This window comes from Megascapheus bottae, chromosome 13 (genome assembly GCF_031878675.1).
Source record: "Megascapheus bottae isolate mThoBot1 chromosome 13, mThoBot2.hap1, whole genome shotgun sequence".
In the NCBI taxonomy this organism is placed as follows: Eukaryota; Metazoa; Chordata; class Mammalia; order Rodentia; family Geomyidae; genus Megascapheus; species Megascapheus bottae.
In genome coordinates this window covers 9,483,560-9,501,696 of record NC_143521.1, presented here as the reverse complement: position 1 = coordinate 9,501,696, position 18,137 = coordinate 9,483,560, and the positions used below count along the sequence as shown (strand labels likewise).

Below are 18,137 nucleotides of genomic sequence, written 5' to 3'. Positions count from 1 at the left end.
AAAATATGGGAAGGGGTGTGCAAAAATGGGGATGAGATTGTTAGAAGGTGAGACATGGATCAAGATGAACTGTATTCATAAACTGCTTTGTTGAATGGCAAGTTCTTTGTACAAAATATTTTTAAAAAAACATACAACTAATGACATTATGTTTTAATTCACAAGTTGTTGAATTAACTTAGCAATTATAGCTATAGATGACAATAACAAAGATCATATATATAATAATTTTTTTTGTTTCAGAGAACACAAAATGGTAGAAATGCTACCAGAGAGGCATAAATCACATGACTAACTACTAGTTGATTTATTGTTATACATTTGTTAATGTAAGCAGCATTTATACTGTTTAAGATGAGAAATAGTAAAGCAGCAAGGTCAGTGCAAATGTTTTGATTCTTTTCTTTCTTCCATAATGTACCTGTTAACTGTGTCGTTTGTGAAGAGAAGCCAATATAAAGATTTGTAGATGCTTGCTTCAATAACAAATAATCTTAAAACACTTCTGAGGAGGAAGTTACCTCACATTCCCAGTTATTTCAGCGTGCCCTTAGGGGATGAAAGAAGAGGACATTGTAAAAAAACAAAACAAAACAAAAACAAAAACAACAGAAAACAAAACAAACAAAAAAACCACAAAACACCAGCCATGGAGGGACTGCTGAGCAGGTGACTCTTCTTCCTGAGAATCTCTTTAAGCCACAGGAAGTGGGGTACTCCATCAAATAACACTTCTGAATTTATTTGCAATGGAAGCCTATTCGAGTTGCCAGGTTGTAAACTTCCTGTACATAGATATCTGGTACCAGCAAATTGTAGCTGGATTGGACTTCATATTGTTATTTTCATGGGAAAACAGATTATCATGGACTTACAAGATGCCCACCCAGATGAATGTAATCATTGTTCACAACTTTGAAGAAACTTCATTAATAGAAAAAAGTTAAGTACGTCTAAAATAACGAAGTGGTGAATAAATGACTATGATCTTTACAGGAAAACCAATCAGCATTACAGGCTGGTATGAAGTCACATGCCTGTGGCATGCACTTACTGAGCAAATGGTATTGCAAAGTGACAGCTATATACAGAGAAGCACCCAAAATGAATTTTCATAATTAATAATGAAAGAAGCATGTTTTCTGTTGAATTCAGTTTGCAGAATTGTTTTCATTAGGTCCAGGGTATTACCAAAAAAGATGACTATCAACTTTACCACTGATCCCTAATCATAAATAAATATTAATTTTTTTAAAGATGAGACATTGTTACCATCTGTGAATCTTTTTTCTTTTTAGTTTGAACTGAGCTCCCCGGGAATGGCATCAAATAGCTATCTGTCCTATCTATTTGCATGACCTCTGTGTATGACAACGCACTTACTTGAATAAGAACATAATTAACACTCATTGAGTTGGACTGAATTGGGTTCTCTGGTTATGGCAAAGAAAGAGTGATTCAAAAGTTCCTTCTCAAGGGCACAGCGGGACTGCAATTACTGGTAGAAAGTAAGCCATAAAAATAATGATGCTTTAACTAAGTAGCTCTCTGTACCACATGTTTTCATCAAAGCAACATTAGACCTCATAATAATTCTGTGTGTGTGTGTGTGTGTGTGTGTGTGTGTGTGTGTGTGTGCGCGTGCGCATGTGCATGTAGGAAGTATTACATGGAGAGAGAGAAGACAACTAACTTGCCCACTGGTAACTAAGCAGTCATTGTCTTGTTTTGGATTAAATATCATATTCTAAGAATTTTGTTCTTATACTTATTACTGGCTCATATAATAAACTGGATTCTCTTGTTTATATAATATATAGGCTTCGTTTCCTTTGCATAGCATTACAAATGATGCTACTGATTTTCAATAATGCATTTGAATTGCCTCTAATTAAGAATTCATTAAAATGTTTACAGTGTCTTATTTGTGACCACCAGTGATCTTTCAACTTCAGGACTCCTTAAGATTCCTTCATGAGCAACCTCCTCTGTGTGACACTAAATGATTCCATAGGGCCAATGACCTTGCCCTTTTTAATGCCACCTTATAGACAACCGAGCCCTTGTCTATGAACTCATTCTCTGTAGCATGTCTTTGAATTATAGAACCATTCGCGCCCAGATTTTAGTAATCCTTATTGAGAATCGTATTCTGAAAATTCAATAAAATACAAAAAATATAGTATTACTACACATACTGCATTGTGTATAAAGTACAATTTAGTATGTTATATATTTTCTTGTAGAAGCATGTTTATTCAGTAATATTCAGTAAAACAACAGTATTCTTAGGAATTTTATTGTTGGTGGCGGTGGTCATGGGACTTGACCTCTGGGCTTGGGCACTGTCCGGGGCTCTTCAACTCAAGGCTACTGATCTACCCCTTTAGCCATAGTGCCACTTCCGGTTTTCTGGTGATTAATTGGAGATACGAGTCTCATGGACTTTAGTACCTGGGCTGGCTTTGAACCTCAATCCTCAGGCCTCAGCCCCCTGAGTAGTTATGATTATAGGCATGAGCCACTGTGCCTGGCTAGAAATGTGCTTTTATAGAGGAAGTTCTGTCATGTTTGTAACTAGGTGAGGAGGATTTCTCTGTCCTCCTTGACCAGGAACTCTGTCATTCACTCATGTGAGCGCCATCTATGCCTGCCATGCTTCACTATTTAGCAGGGACAGATTTTACTTCACAGAAAAATGTGAAGCTAAATTTATCTCCAAAGTATTGCCACAAAGTATATTGAGACTCAAGAGCTTAAATGAAGTAAGAGAAAACAATGGATCTCCTTCTTAATAGTTCACTCTTCTAAAAATAGCTCCAGGCATTAATATTAAATATAATATTAATAATATTAAATATTATATTAATAATATTAAATATTAAATGCCATTGACTAAAAGCAACACAATGTCAGCTATACAAAAGTCATGATTCTTGAATCCATAATATGAATCACAATATCAAGAGATAAGAAGTTATCGGTACACTTGGGAAAATTAAGTTTCCTTTGCTTCTTAAATTTTACTTGTTTTTGTTAGGCATTTTGAAGTGTGGTATTTTTTTTCAACCTAACTAGGCATTATCATTAAGTTGTAATGTGAAAATTCAACAGCTGGGATCAACAAGTCTGAAGGAAATTTCAGACTTCATGATTTTATAGTAATTAGATGGTTTAAGTGTTTTCTAAAAGAGACAGAAAACGTGTTACAAGTTGAAGGTGTCGGTGGACCCAGAAGGAGGGGAGTTGAAGTTAGGGACATAGCACTCTACATAGAGTAGCAATAAAGTGAGGCAGCTTAATAAAGAGAAATAATATCCTACTAAATACTCAATTTCCTTTACAATTATGTTTTTATTGGTTTAGCTTTTATAAAACAGCAAAGGTGTAAAGGGTTACAAAAGATTAAGCAGGTCTTCCAAATGAAAAATTTTCTCATCTCCAAACATTATTTCTTGGATGTTTACTCATAAAAAAGAAATCTATCAAAATGAATGTTTGTGCTAAGCGCCTGCGGGGGAAGATGGTGGCCGCTGTGCCACAGCGGGCGTGGACCATGGAGCAGCTACGCAGCAAGCCGCTGCCCAAGAAGGACATTATCAAGTTTCTGCAGAATAACGGTTCAGATTCGTTTCTGGCAGAGCATAAATTATTAGGAAACATCAAAAATGTTGCCAAGACAGCTAATAAGGACCATTTGGTTACAACCTATAACTATCTTTTTGAAAGTAAGCGTTTCAGAGGTACTGAAAGTATAAGTGTCTGAGCAAGTGAAAAATGTGAAGCTTAATGAAGATAAACCCAAAAAAACCAAGTCTGAAGAGACTCTGGATGAGGGTCCACCAAAATATACAAAATCTGTTCTAAAAAAGGGAGCTAAAACGAACTTTCCGAAAAAGGGAGATGTTGTTCACTGCTGGTACACAGGAACACTACAGGATGGAACTGTTTTTGATACTAATATTCAAACAAGTTCAAAGAAAAAAAAAGTGCCAAGCCGTTAAGTTTTAAGGTTGGAGTAGGTAAAGTTATCAGATGAAGCCCCTTTGACTGTGAGTAAAGGAGAAAAGGCTCGACTGGAGATTGAACCAGAATGGGCGTATGGAAAGAAAGGACAGCCCGATGCCAAAATTCCACCAAATGCTAAACTCATTTTTGAAGTGGAATTAGTGGACATCGATTAAAAAACAGTGCTTCAGATCTGAAGAAATCAAGCAATGATGAGACTTGGCCTTAAAATTTAGGTTGGAATAGTCAACTGGAAAACCCAAGGAGTTAAGACCTGTTTATACTTGATACCAGTTTTTGGGAAATGCAATCCCATGTATCTAAACTATTTTGGTATAGCTGTGTAAAATACTGGTTGAGGAGTACTTTTTCCTTTTACTTCACATTGTAATCTAAAAGGCTCAATAAAAAGTTACCAACTGTCTTAAATAAAATGAATGTTTGAATCTACGAAAATGTAACTTTATGGATCAAACAACATAATTCCAAAATATATAAAGCAAAAGATTAATTGGTACAAACCACATTCTGGTGATTTCAATATACCTCTCTTAGATCTGAGTAGCTCAAGTGAAGAAAAGATATGATATGCATTTATTGCTAAAGATATGGGTACCTAAAATCCACTTTTGATCACTTTGGGAGCTGTGTGTGTGTGTGTGTGTGTGTGTGTGTGTGTGTGTGTGTGTGTGTTGGGACTTAAGCTTGGCCTGAATAATCTCCCTGAACATTTGTGCTCTACCACTTGAGCCATACATCCACTTCTGTCTTTTTGTATTTAACTGGAGATAAGAGTTTTATGGTATTGCTTGTATGCCCCAGTTAGCTTTGCAATCTTCACATTTCAGCCTACTAAGTAGCTAGGGTTACAGGTGTATGAGCCACCAACACTTAGCATTTGAATAACATTTAAAGTTACAGACAATACAAAAATATACCACATCTTAATCTTTTCCTGATGCCTTCTCTATGCTATTGGTTTTGGTCCTCTGCCTGCCACCTTCCATATGATTTTTCCCTTAGTCTCTCTTGCTGCCTACTTGTCCCTGGGTTGAAGTATTTATAGGGAAAACTGAAATCGGCCTAGGTAGGAAATCAACTTCGTAGGTAGCATTTTCGTAGATGAAAGGAGATAGACCACTTTTCAAAAGAGCTGTGAGGGGCTGAAGATTTAGCTCAGTGGAAGAGCATTTTCCTGACAAGTACAAGGCCCTGGGTTCATTCTTCAGTTCCACAAAAAACAAAACAAAGCAAAACAAAAGCAAAACCAGTTGTGCTGGCAGAACTGGTTAAGCACCTGCAGAAAACTAAAGCTGGATCCTTCTTTGTCACCTTGCACTAGAATTAACTCCAAATGGATCAAAGACCTGGAGGTAAAAGCTGACACACTGAAAACTCTACAGGAAGGAATAGGAGATACACTAGGCCTCCTTGGCACAGGTCGAAACTTTCTTAATAAGGACCAAGAATCACAACAAATCAGAGAAAGGCTGGATAAGTGGGACTGCATTAAACTGCAGAGCTTTTGTATGGCAAAGAACATAGCTAGTAAACTAATTAGGAAGTCTACAGAGTAGGAGAAGATCTTCACCAACCAAACAACGGACAAAGGCCTCAATCTAAAATATATCAACAACTCAAAAAATTGAATCACTCCAAAACTAACCTCCAAAGTAACAATCATCCCATTAAAAAATGGGCCAAAGACTTAAAGAGAGTCCTCTCTGAAGAAGAAACAAAAATGGCCTATAGACACATGAAGAAATGCTCAACATCTCTGGTCATAAAAGAAATGCAAATCAAAACAACTCTAAGATTCCACCTCACTCCAGCTAGAATGGCCAGGATCAGGAAAACGAATGACAACAAATGCTGGAGGGGATGTGGCCAGGAGGGATCACTACTACAGTGTTGGTGGGAGTGCAAACTCGTTCAACCACTATGGAAAGCAGTGTGGCAGTGCCTCAAAAGGCTAAACATAGAACTCCCCTATGACCCAGCAATTCCACTACTTGGCATTTACCCAACCACCCAGAAATAAGGACATACTAAACCCACTAGCACAACAATGTTCATTGCAGCACTATTCACCATAGCAAAGATATGGAACCAACCTAGATGTCCCTCAGTTGATGAGTGGATCAACAAGTTGTGGTATTTGTACACAATGGAATTCTATGCTGCTGTCAGAAAGAATGACATCGCCCCATTTGTTAGGAAATGGAAAGACTTAGAAAAAATCATATTAAGTGAAGTAAGCCAGACTCAAAGGAACTTAGGCTCAATGGTTTCCCTCATTCGTCATAATCAGTAGAAACCTTGGGCTCTACTAGCAGAGATTTGCAATAGAGCAAAATCTTGATACATAAGGACATATAATGTGAAGCTAATTGAAAGGACCTCCAGGATACTGAAACAAAAGCCATATAATGAATGATTGTTGTCCTTAATGTACTATGTTGTCTCTCATCTCCTCTGCTGTCCCTTGGTTATCTCATATTGGTATAGTATCTCACTTTGTTATCTGATATATTGAATTTATTTGTATTTGGATATTTGAAATTTGATAGGGAAGGGGGAAAACCAAGACGGGTGGGGGGTGTGGAGGGGGGAGGGAAACGGATACCAAGACATGTGAAAGGGTATCAATGTATGTGAATTAATGCACCTTCTATCTGGCAAATATCATGTAACCCTTTTACTAATTACAATAAAAAAAAGCAAAACCAACCAACCAAACAGTAAAAAGAACTGTGAATTAATTGTTCAATAAATACTTGAATTAACCTTGCTTCCAAAACCAAAGAGTAGGCACTTCTATACAACTATCTACTTACTTTCCTAGAAAATCTTGTTAAATGTAGCAAGTCAAGGTGCTCAATCTGAATAGGGGAACCAAGTTTTAAATATGAAACTTCATACGTACTTGTAATCTAAATTATACCATCGCTCAGTTTCTACTGAACAAAAAAAGAGGAAGGAATTGGGGAGAAGGTATATCTCCAATGATATACCTCCTCCAGCCAGACCCACAAAAATACTACTACCAGCTGAGTATCAAACAAGCACTGCATTTAATACATTTACTTATGTAAAATAGGTCATTTTCAACCTGACAGACCCTGTATTGCATTTACACAAAGATAAACTGCACAGACACAAGGCATCTCTAAAACAGTAAGACAGAGTTTAGCCAGTAGGCCAAATCGTAAGCAACATATGGTAAACACTCCCTCCAAAATTATGAGGATTATAATGAAAAGAAATCTAATGAGAGTCTTATATGTGAGCTAGAAAGTAAAAGGTGAAAAGGGATTTCTATGTATTTTTTTCAGTGAGTATCTCCAGAAACAAGAACAGGCCCTGACACCTGCTCAATGAAGATTTGATGAATACATATGATGAATATAGAAATCTTTGGGAAGCCATTATTCTGTCTCCCATATGGTTCTCTAAGAGGTGACATTAAGAAGCTAAGGCTTTAAAAATAGGAGAAGTCAGTCTTTTGGAGGGTATGTGTATGTGTTTGTGTAAGTGTATGTGTATTATATATTGGTATTATATTTGTGTGTACTCACATGCTTTTATATACAAGAATTTACCAGAGAAGCAGTGGATGAAGTGATAGAAAGATGACTCAGGGGAAATGTACCTGCTGGATCAGAAACAGTGAGAAGATCAGGATCTGAGACTCTCACAGAATTGTGGCCATCTAAGAGAAGTAAAATTTGGCAAGTGCATTAGCATTGGAGTGTACTACTCAAAAGCTTTATGGGCTGGGATCATTTGAGTAGGAACATAGACCTGGAAAATTCTACCTGATTGAAGAACTGTTTTGTTGTTGCTGCTTCTTTGCTTTTTATACTGGAAGTCCTTTATTGCAATCCCCCAGTGGGCTCAAGCAAACATGATAGTTTTATTATAGGAATACCATTAGACCCTGGACTGTGGAACTGGAAAGGAGGCATGTGTCATGATTTCATAATTGTCAGGACAATCCATGTGGAACTGGAACAGTAGCCTTGCTGTGTTCTGAGATGCTTTAACCAGCTCCAGGCTTGTGGGATACTCAGTCAGTGTTGGAGCTCTGAATAATTTCTGTATTTGTTTAATAAATTTTAATCATTATCATCTTCACCCTGTAGTATTCATTAAACTGCCTGTAGGTAAAGCAGTTTATCAGTGAAGGAGTCCATTTGTGCTGTGTGCTGTGCTGTGGTTTCAAGGGACTGCTGTTGAGATTGAGAAGAAAGTAAAGCTGCCAATACTTTCTGCTATTAAGATATCTGGACTTATTTGCCATGCCAGGCATGGCCTGGAATAGGTAGGAGAGTTGGCAGACTATCAGCAGCAAACAGATGCTCATTTGGATGCTGATTAAAATTTATAAACCATATGTCATTTTTGGATTTATACATTGATAGCTTACTTGCTAAATATCTTCCAAGTATACCTATTAATAACAGATCACTAGACTTTAAAAAGAACTTGCTGCCTTAAAATAGTTGTATTGTTTGATGAATTTCAAAATGGAAGTCATAATAAGCTGGAAGAAGTAGGGCAAATCTGTCATCCCAGCTACTCTGGAGGCTCAGATAGGAGGGTCGTTTTAGTCTAGGAGTTTGAGGCAAGCCTGGATAATATGGGAAGATTTTGCTTAAAAATTAATAAAAGGGGCCGGGAGTTTGGCCTAGTGGTAGAGTGCCTGCCTAGCATGCACGAAGACCTGGGTTCAATTCCTTGGTACCACATACATAGAAAAAGCCAGAAGTGGTGCAGTGGCTCAGGGTAGAGCTCTAGCCTTGAGGAAAGCCCAAGGACAGTGCCCAGGACTGGCAAAAAAGTTAATAAAAGGTAGTTACATTATTAAAATGTTTTTTATAAAATGCCATACAGGATGAGACTAAACAAAATGAACTCTAGGATGTGGAAACAGAGGTTTATCTTTGTGATTGTTGTTCTTAATATACTATGTGAAGTTATTTCTTTTCTCTTTTTTTCCACTTATGTTAATCTTATGTGGTTACTGTATCTGACTTTGTTACCTAGTATATTGTATATATGTTTATTCGTTTATTTGAAATGGGGCCTGGGTCCAAGGACAGTGCTCAAGCCCTGAGCTCAAGCCCAGGACTGGCAAAAAAAAAACAAAACAAACTCTGAGTGAAGGGATGAAAAAATATCTTTTATGCAAATATGCCCTGCAACAAGGCAGAAGTGCCCATATTGATATCTGATAAAATAGATTTCTCATCAAAATCAGCACAAAAAGATGAGAAAGGCCATTCCACATGAACAAAGGGAATGATCCTTGGAGAGGATCTATGCACCACACCGAAAAATGGAGCACCTAAATACATTAAACAAATACTCTGGCCTCTGGCTGGGACTTATGAAACAAGATAGACACAAATGCAATAATAATGAGAGATTTTGACAACTTACTCTTGCCAAAGGACAGGTAAAAATGGCAAAGAAACACATGAGGAAATGTTCATCATCCCTGACTGTAAAGGGAATGCCAATCAAAACATTCTTGAGATACCATTTGACCCCAGTTAGACTGACCAATCTTCTGAATTCAGACATCAACAAGTACTGGTGGGTATATGGAGAAAAAGGAACCCCACTGTACTGCTGGTGGAAATTTTAACTAATACAAGTACTCTGGAAAGCAGTCCAGAGGTTCTTCAAAAAACCAAACATAGAGCTTCCCTAGGACCCAACCATACCACTCCTTAGCATCTACCCTCATGGCCCAGGATTTGACCAGGACAGCTACACAGTCATGTTCATTGCTACATGCACTGTTCACAAGAGATAAGATATGCAAACAATCCAGATGCCCCACAATAGATCAATAGATCCAACAAATGTGGTACCTATATACAAGGGAATTTTACACAGCCATTAGAAAGGATAATATAAAGGCAGGGAAATGAATGGAACTTGAATGAATCATGTTGAGTGAGGTAAGCCAAGATCAGAGACACAAAGAGCATGCATTCTCTCTGACAGATGGATGTTAGATTTAAAACAGTATATTGACATGGTATACAGGATTCTAGACACCCATACATAGTGAGCCCAAAAGAGGATAGTCTTAGGAAAAAAACACCAAATTATAATACCCGAGCACCTCTTCATAAGTATATAAAATAATATACATACTGAAACAAACTCCAAAATAAGGCAACAAAGGATCTTCTCATAATTTGTCTTACTTTTTTTTGATGAGTGTGTTTTTTACTTCATATATGATATATGCACATACACATCTGAGGGGAGGTTGAGGGAGGCACAGAATCATTGGAAAATGAGCAAAAATGTGCAGTAATGGGGCTCACTGGATTCACTAGACATTGATGAAAGTGAACCAAGCAACTCATGGGCGGAGATGGGAGGGAGGGAATGAGAAGATGAGGGAACAGATGATACTACGCAAAAGGACAGAAATGTACTTATTATTTGATGTGTGTAAAGGTAACTCCACAGTATATCATCTCTAAAACAACAATAAAATAATTTAAGAAATGCTCAGGGACATGCTCCTAGGTTCTGAGATCAAGCCCTATGATTGCATCAAAAAGAAAGAAAGAAAGAAAAGAGAAGAAAGAAAGAAAGAAAGAAAGAAAGAAAGAAAGAAAGAAAGAAAGAAAGAGAAAGAAAGAAAGAAAGAGAAAGAAAGAAAGAAGAAAGAAAATTTCAGGGAAGTATTCAGGCTTGGCTTGGTGATACATGCTTGCAATCTCAGCTATTTGGTAGGCAAATATTAGGATGATTAAAATTCCAGGCCATCCATGGGGAACAGTGAGATTCCATCTGAGCCAGTAAACTAAACATGGCGGCACATGTTTTGATCTCATCTATGTGGGAAGCATAGATAGGAGGGTCACTTCTAAAGCTGGTTTGAGCATAAACAAGAGACCTTATCTGAAAAGTAACCTAAAAGCCAAAGAGGGCTGAGGGCATGTTCAAGTGGTAAATCACCTGCCTTATTGCATAAGGCCCTGAGTTCAAACCTCACTACTACCAAGAGAAGCAAGGGTAGAAAAGAAGAAAGAGAAAGACTCAGGAAAGCTTTATAAAATAGAAAATGATAGCTCTAATACTTAAAAAATAGACATTTTTCCCACTGAGTAATAAATAGAGGGACAAGTGACCAGGGCCCAGATTTTGGAAAGATAGAAGAACTTAGGGAATGGAGGGTAGTATACTGAATGCTAGGTTTTATGGGACAATGGTGATCAAGTGTGGTTAGGCAGGTGGAGGCTGAAAGTTATATCATGTGACAGGGTTTTGATTTAGCTCTGTAGAAAACATTTAAAATGAGGCAAAAGGAAAATCCAATTTGCAAGTTAAAAATGATCATTTTGATGGCAGAGAGGATGAATTGGAAAGGCTTAGGGAGTGTAAATTAGTTTCCTATTACTATTATAATAAATGATTACACAATTTGCTGGTTAAATAAACTATAAATTTATTACTTTGCATTTCTGGAAAACAGAAGTCCTAAAATGAAGTCTTGTTTGAGTTGTGTTCCATGTGGAGAGACTTGATTCTTGGTCTCTTCCAGAGATCTCTCTCTCTCTCTCTCTCCCTATACACACTTCATACTTTTAGGGGCCTTTATGATTACTTTGCATTCATTTGACTAACCCAAGGTTATGCTTGTATCAATATCTAAATTTACACAAATCTTCAAAGACTCCTGCCTCGATCCACTTTTATTTTGCCATTTCCAGTTTCTGAAGTTTAGGAATGGAACATGAACTGTTTGGAGGACACTGGTAAGATGTTTCACTATTCCACATTACTAGTTGCAAAGATTTTCTATAATTGCTACAGAGATGTTTGCTGAAGATAAGAAAAGGCACATGCTTACTAAAACATGGAGAGCAGGCTCATATATCACAGATCCAAACAAACAAAAGGGGAAGTGTCCATCAGTAAACAGATGGTTCTACTTTGAGACTTTGTGACATAAGGAATCAGTTTTCAATACAAGCAGAATGTGAATGGGCCTCAAAAATGTTGTCAACTGAAATACACCAGACATGGAAAATAAATGCTATATGGTTCCATTTTTTGAGATAGAAGATCTAATTATGATAAGAAAAATCTGAAGAATATTGCCCCAAGAAGAATCCTGAGTGTGAAATTAGCTGGAAGGGTGGGAGAGAAGCCCCTAGCATGATGGGAATGTTCAATAGTGTGACTGGGTCCAAAACAAAGGCCTTTGATAGATGTAATAGTGCCTATCAAAACTCCCCAAAGGTACACCTAATATCCAAGTAATTTATTTTTTGTGAATTGTGCATCAATTTAAACAGACTGCATTGGAAAATAAAGTAGCAGCAGTGGGGGTGAAAAGGAGGAAAAGGACTAAAACATTTCTACACTCTAAAGGTGAGGCACTAAATGCCAAGAGGAGACTAAAGAGAAAGAAATGAGCAGGGAAAGGTGTCCAAGCTATATTAAGAAAAAAAATCCATCACCAATGTTTTCCAGACACATTTCAATGTACAATAATGATATACAAAATAGTAAAAATAATAGGCATTCAAGAATTCATTCTTTATTTTTCTTTGTGCTTTGATTCAAACCACTAAATGGTAGTTATTAACATGGGAGCAGTGCTTAAATTTGGATCTCTGAAGTGAGAAATGAGGCTGATGGAATTCAAGCTTATTTGTTAAATACAAAAATATACATAATGCACATTGGTTCTGCTAGCTTCCAGAAGCAGTCTAAGAGGCAAATAAATTAAGCAATTAGTGTATTCATTTAGAGCAAAAACAGAAGATATTTCTTAATCTTTGCAGGGCTTTTGCCTGCTGTGAATGCTTGCATGGTCATCAGTGCATTCTAACTGACCTGAAGAATAGTTACATTCACTTAAACCACAAATTGTTTTGAAATACCATCATTAGAAAAATAAAAAAACAAGTAGGTCACTTTAGAGAATCTGAATTTTAGAGTTTATTTAAAACAGACATCATTTGACTTCCCACAGTGATAATTTTGATGACTGTCTACTTTATTTTCCTTTTTTTTCTCTCTAGTTTTAAAGGTTCATCTGCCCTCTGTTGTCCTTGTAGAAGGTCTTACTCAGTCCCACATACTGCATATATCTGATAGATCTTAGACCAGCTCAGAACCTTTTATCAGTCTTCAAACTGATAGATCACATTTTATTCAGAAATGTTAGCAATGGAGGGATAAGTAGGTTTTGAACTCAACGAGAAGCATCCATCTATGGCTATAAAATTCTAGTTGGCCTTCATAGATTTCATATGGAAAGGCTTTTCACTTCTTATTTCTCCTTCCATTTTCATATTCTTTCAAGCTTTTACTTTGAGGAGGGTTTAACAATTTTTTAAAATGTTACTTCCTTCTTGACTAACAGAGTCCTTCTAGAAGTGTTGATTTCTGTGTTGCCTATATTTTATGAACTATTTAACTATCAGCCCTTTATTTATGGCTTAGGTAGTTTACTATTTTAATTAGTGAGGTTTTATGTGTATATGTGCCCTAAGGCAACTTAAAGCAAGGGGCATACTTTCTGAGCCTTTGCAAAATAAATTAATAAACATCAAAGCTGTTTTCACTCAGACTAATAAGCACACTGACTAATTGACCATGAACTGCAGTTCAAGCTGAATACCTTCATATCAAGTTTGTTCAGTCTCTGGGGAAAATATTTGTAACTAAAGGTCAAACAAAGTTTTATATAATTTTGTGGAAATGGTTGAAACATGCAAGTTTAGTTCCATTCTATAAGCAAGCTGAAACATGAAAACAGATTTAGATGGAAAGAGTTACAGAAATATTCTATATTTCTGGGGTGTTTCCTAGAATTTCTCTTAGAAATGATTGATTTTTGAGTTTCTCAAACAAAAACACCAAAAATTTTTAAAAAAACCCAAAGTGTGACTGGCAAAACCATGGTTTCTACGAAGTTTTCATATTTAATTAGAGAAATATCATACATTACAAACTGGAAAAACATTGCATCCTTGGTATGCCCCAGAGAAAATAGATTTGTGGAAGCCAAAATAAAAATTCTTTCATGGCATGAGATTTTACTCCAGTATCTACTTGAAATTAACAAGACATTGAGGATTCTTTTTGGTTTCTCCCATTTTACTAAAATTGAAGTAACACTTAAAAATTTTAAGACTGCCAAGTTGCCTGGAAGCCAAGATTTAATGTTTAAAAATAGAATACTATGTATTCAAAGGCCTTACTATACTGAGGAGAAATCAATGGATTACTTAGCAGCTATCCATCAAGAATAAATTCTTCTTTGAATTCATAGACAACTTCTGTTGTTCCAGACCAGTCACATGTGGAAAATATGAGCCAAACTCTAGAATACAAACACTTCCTAGATGGTGGTAATTAGTATATTTTTTAATTTAAAACATATTCACACGTGATTCTAAATAGTCATTAAACATGTCAACTAGAACGGAAACCTAAGGACATATTGGGTTGTGTGTATATGTACATCTGACTAAAATGTGGCATGCACACACACACACACACACACATGCATGCACACACACACAGACACACGTGCATGACTTTTAACCATAAAAAAGGACTGGGAAACTGAGACCTGTCTTATCAGTAGTATAGGCATTAGTAGGAGGGACAGACAAATGGAGAAAAGGGATGAGTGAATATAGTTAAAATACTTTCTCTACAAGTTTAAATAAAAACACAAAGACACTTGAGACTGAATTGCAAAGGGGATAGAAGGAAGGGATTTATCTTTGTGGTTGTTGTTTCTAATGTGCTATGTAAAGTTATTTTTTCTCTCTCTTTTTTTCTTTTTTCCCCTTTGTGGTTTATCCCCTGTTGTTACTGTATCTGACTTTCATACCTGGTGTATTGTATATATGTTTGTTTATTTGGATTAGGGAAGGGAAGGGGAACAGCAAGATGACAAAACAAAGGAGCAAGGGGGAGCCAATGTAACAGCAATATTCAGAAGCCAATATACTGGAAATGAACTTTATACCTCACGAGTGGGTAGGAGGGGGGAGAGTAGGAGAAAAATATGCGAAGAATAACAATATTCAAGAAATAATATACTCCTCACCTTATGAATATAACTGTAACCCCACTCTGACAAAAAAAATTCTTTAAAAAAAAAGAAAGGTGATACCCGAAATTTTCAGATACTGCTCAATGCTAGTCCCCGGGGCTTTGGCTCAGGTTCCAGGGCATGAAAACCCATCCGTGAACCTGAGCCAAATCCTTGTATGTCACCCTGCACCAAAATTAATTCCAAATAGATCAAAGACCTTGAGGTAAAAGCAGATACCCTCAAAACTTTGCAGGAAGGAATAAGATACACTAGGACTCTTTGGCACAGGTTGAAACTTCCTTAACCAAGTCCAGAAACACAAAAAAAATTAAAAAATTTGGATTAATGGGACTGCATTAAACTACAGAACTTCTGTATGGCAAAGGACATAGCTAGCAAGTTAAATACAAAGCCCACAGAATGGGGCAAGATCTTCACTGACTGTATAATGGACAAAGGCCTCATATCTAAAATATATCAACAGCTCAAAAAATTGAATCTCTCGAGAACAAATCTTCAAAGAAACAGCTATCCCATTAAAAGGTGGGCTAAAGACTTAAAGAGAGGATTCTCTCTGAAGAGAAATAAAAATGGCCTATAGACACATGAAGAAATGCTTGACATCTGTGGCCATACAAGAAATGCAAATCAAAACAACTCTAAGATTCTACCTCACTCCAGGTAGAATGGCAATAATCAAGAAATCTAATAACAGATGCTGGAGGGGATGTGGCTAGGAGGGATCACTACTATACTTATTCAACCACTATGGAAAGCAGTATGGCAGTTCCTCAAAAAACTAAACATAAGTTGGGCACTGTGGCTCAAGCCTTTAATCCTAGATCCTCAGGAGGCTGAGATCTGAGGACCATGCTTCAAAGCCAGCCCAGTCACTAAAAAACATGACTCTTATCTCAGTGAACCACTAGAAAAAGGGAAGCAGGGCTGTGGCTCAAGGGGTAGGGCAGTAGCCTTGAGCTGAAGAGCTCAGGGACAGCACCCAGGCCCAGAGTTCAAGCCCCATGACCAACAAAAAAAAATTCTAAACATAGAGCTCCCCTATAACCTAGCAATCCTGCTCCTTGGCATTTACCCAAATGTCAAGAAACAAAGGAATATTAAAGCTACTAGCACAATGATGTTAATTGTAGCACTATTTACCATAACGAAGATAGGAAACCAACCCTAATTTCCCTCAGTAGATGAATGGATCAAGATGTGGTATTTACACACAATGGAATTCTATGCTGTTATCAGAAAGAATGACAATGTACCATTCATAAGGAAATGGAAAGATTTGGAAAAATCATATTAAGTGAAGTAAGCCAGACCAAAAGGAGCATAGGCTCCATGGCATCCCTCATTTGTAATAATTAGTACACATCTAGGACTCTCCGAGCAGAGGATCACCATACCTTAAAATCTATGAACATATGGTCATATAGGATGAGACTAAACAAAATGAACTCTAGGTTATGGAAACAAGAGGTTTATCTTTATAATTGTTGTTCTTAATATACTATGTAAAGTTATTTCTTTTCTCCTTTTTTCATTTACAGTTAATCTCATGCAGTCATTGTATCTGACTTTGTTATCTGGTATACTGCATATACACTTATTTGTTTATTTGAAATAAGGAAGGGAAGGGGAAAAACTACATGACTGGAAGGGGTGGTGGAGGGAAAGGGGACAAAAACATGAGAAGGTTTTGAGATGTAATGTACCCATTTTGTGATGAATGTAATTTTAAACCCTCTATACATTAACCGGCCAATAAAATACAATAAAAAAGAAAGGTGATTATATTCCAGAAGCACTGTATCTATCAGTGGCCTTGCTACAATGAAACTGATTAATATCAAATAAATGCATCAACAATCAAAATCAGGATGCTTCTCCCTATACTTCATCAAATCAGAAGACATTTTTCAAGGTCTAAACATTTAAGACATTATTTGCATACAATTTTCACTAAACTTAAACCCAATAAAATAGAAAAGTTATGACAACTTACTGGCAGAATGAGCTACAAGACAGATACTCCTGGTATTCTCTACGAACCTGTTGAAAATAAAAATGCATTTATTTCACTTAAGCTACATAACATCAGAGCTTTGAGACCTCAGACACTGTGGAGTATGGATCCTTACTAAGAGAAGATATCGCTAGCTGGGAGCTTCAGCTCTCTGCCACTAACCAGCACCAGAAGGAAGTATTGTATCAATTATCTTTGTCCTGGATAAAGATCAAAATCCCAACATTGAAACGCTTCTACTGAGTGCATACAGCTTTTGAATCACCGTTAAGTCAAAAAAAATATAATAAGCAGGGTGCCATCTGTATTTTATAAAGGCTACTTTGGCATCTTTGTGCAAATTGAAAACAGAAAATGTAAGTAGAAATGCAGATTCAGCTGGTGGTAAGTGGATAGTTGCCTCTTCAGTCTTTTTTCATCCTCTGAATCATTAGCACCTTATGTGGATCAGAGTCAGCATGTGACAATGTGTCTACCAATGAGCTGTGAGGAGGAATCAGAGAGCCTCTTTCAAGGCACTTCTCTGCCTTTCCTCTGGTTCCTGTGACTGTCACACCAGAGGAGGAAGCTGTGGATTAAGGAGAGCAGAGTAATTTTCTATTTAACACGTGGAATTGCTTCATTCCTGCATTAGAGGGACTCATTGAAAAAATTCTAAACAACATTCTTATTTGAACTATGGCATTTGAATTGTCTTTGTTACAGCATTTCAAACTTATTTCAATGTCAAGTCAAGTTATGGCTAGTAAATTTGGCCTGCTTCCCAGAAGAGAAATTACAAAGTGGAAGAAACTGTATGCGAAATAAGTCATTTAAGATAACTTTAATATATATTAACACAGGTAAAATGGTTATTTTATTTTGTTTTAACTGCCTAATTTTTTTCATATGAATAAAGGTAATCTCCAAAGCACTATGAGAAGAAATTATTTTATAATCCTATGGCCTCATTATAGAAAATGTTACTTTCATATTATTTAGTCTAAGGCAAATGCT

General features: G+C 36.7%; 1 pseudogene; it reads left to right on the top strand.

Annotated features, from left to right (window-relative positions):
• Positions 1-3,523: 3,523 nt before the first annotated feature.
• LOC150055491 (peptidyl-prolyl cis-trans isomerase FKBP3 pseudogene) lies at positions 3,524-4,245 on the top strand (annotated as a pseudogene).
• The last annotated feature ends 13,892 nt before the right edge of the window (positions 4,246-18,137 follow it).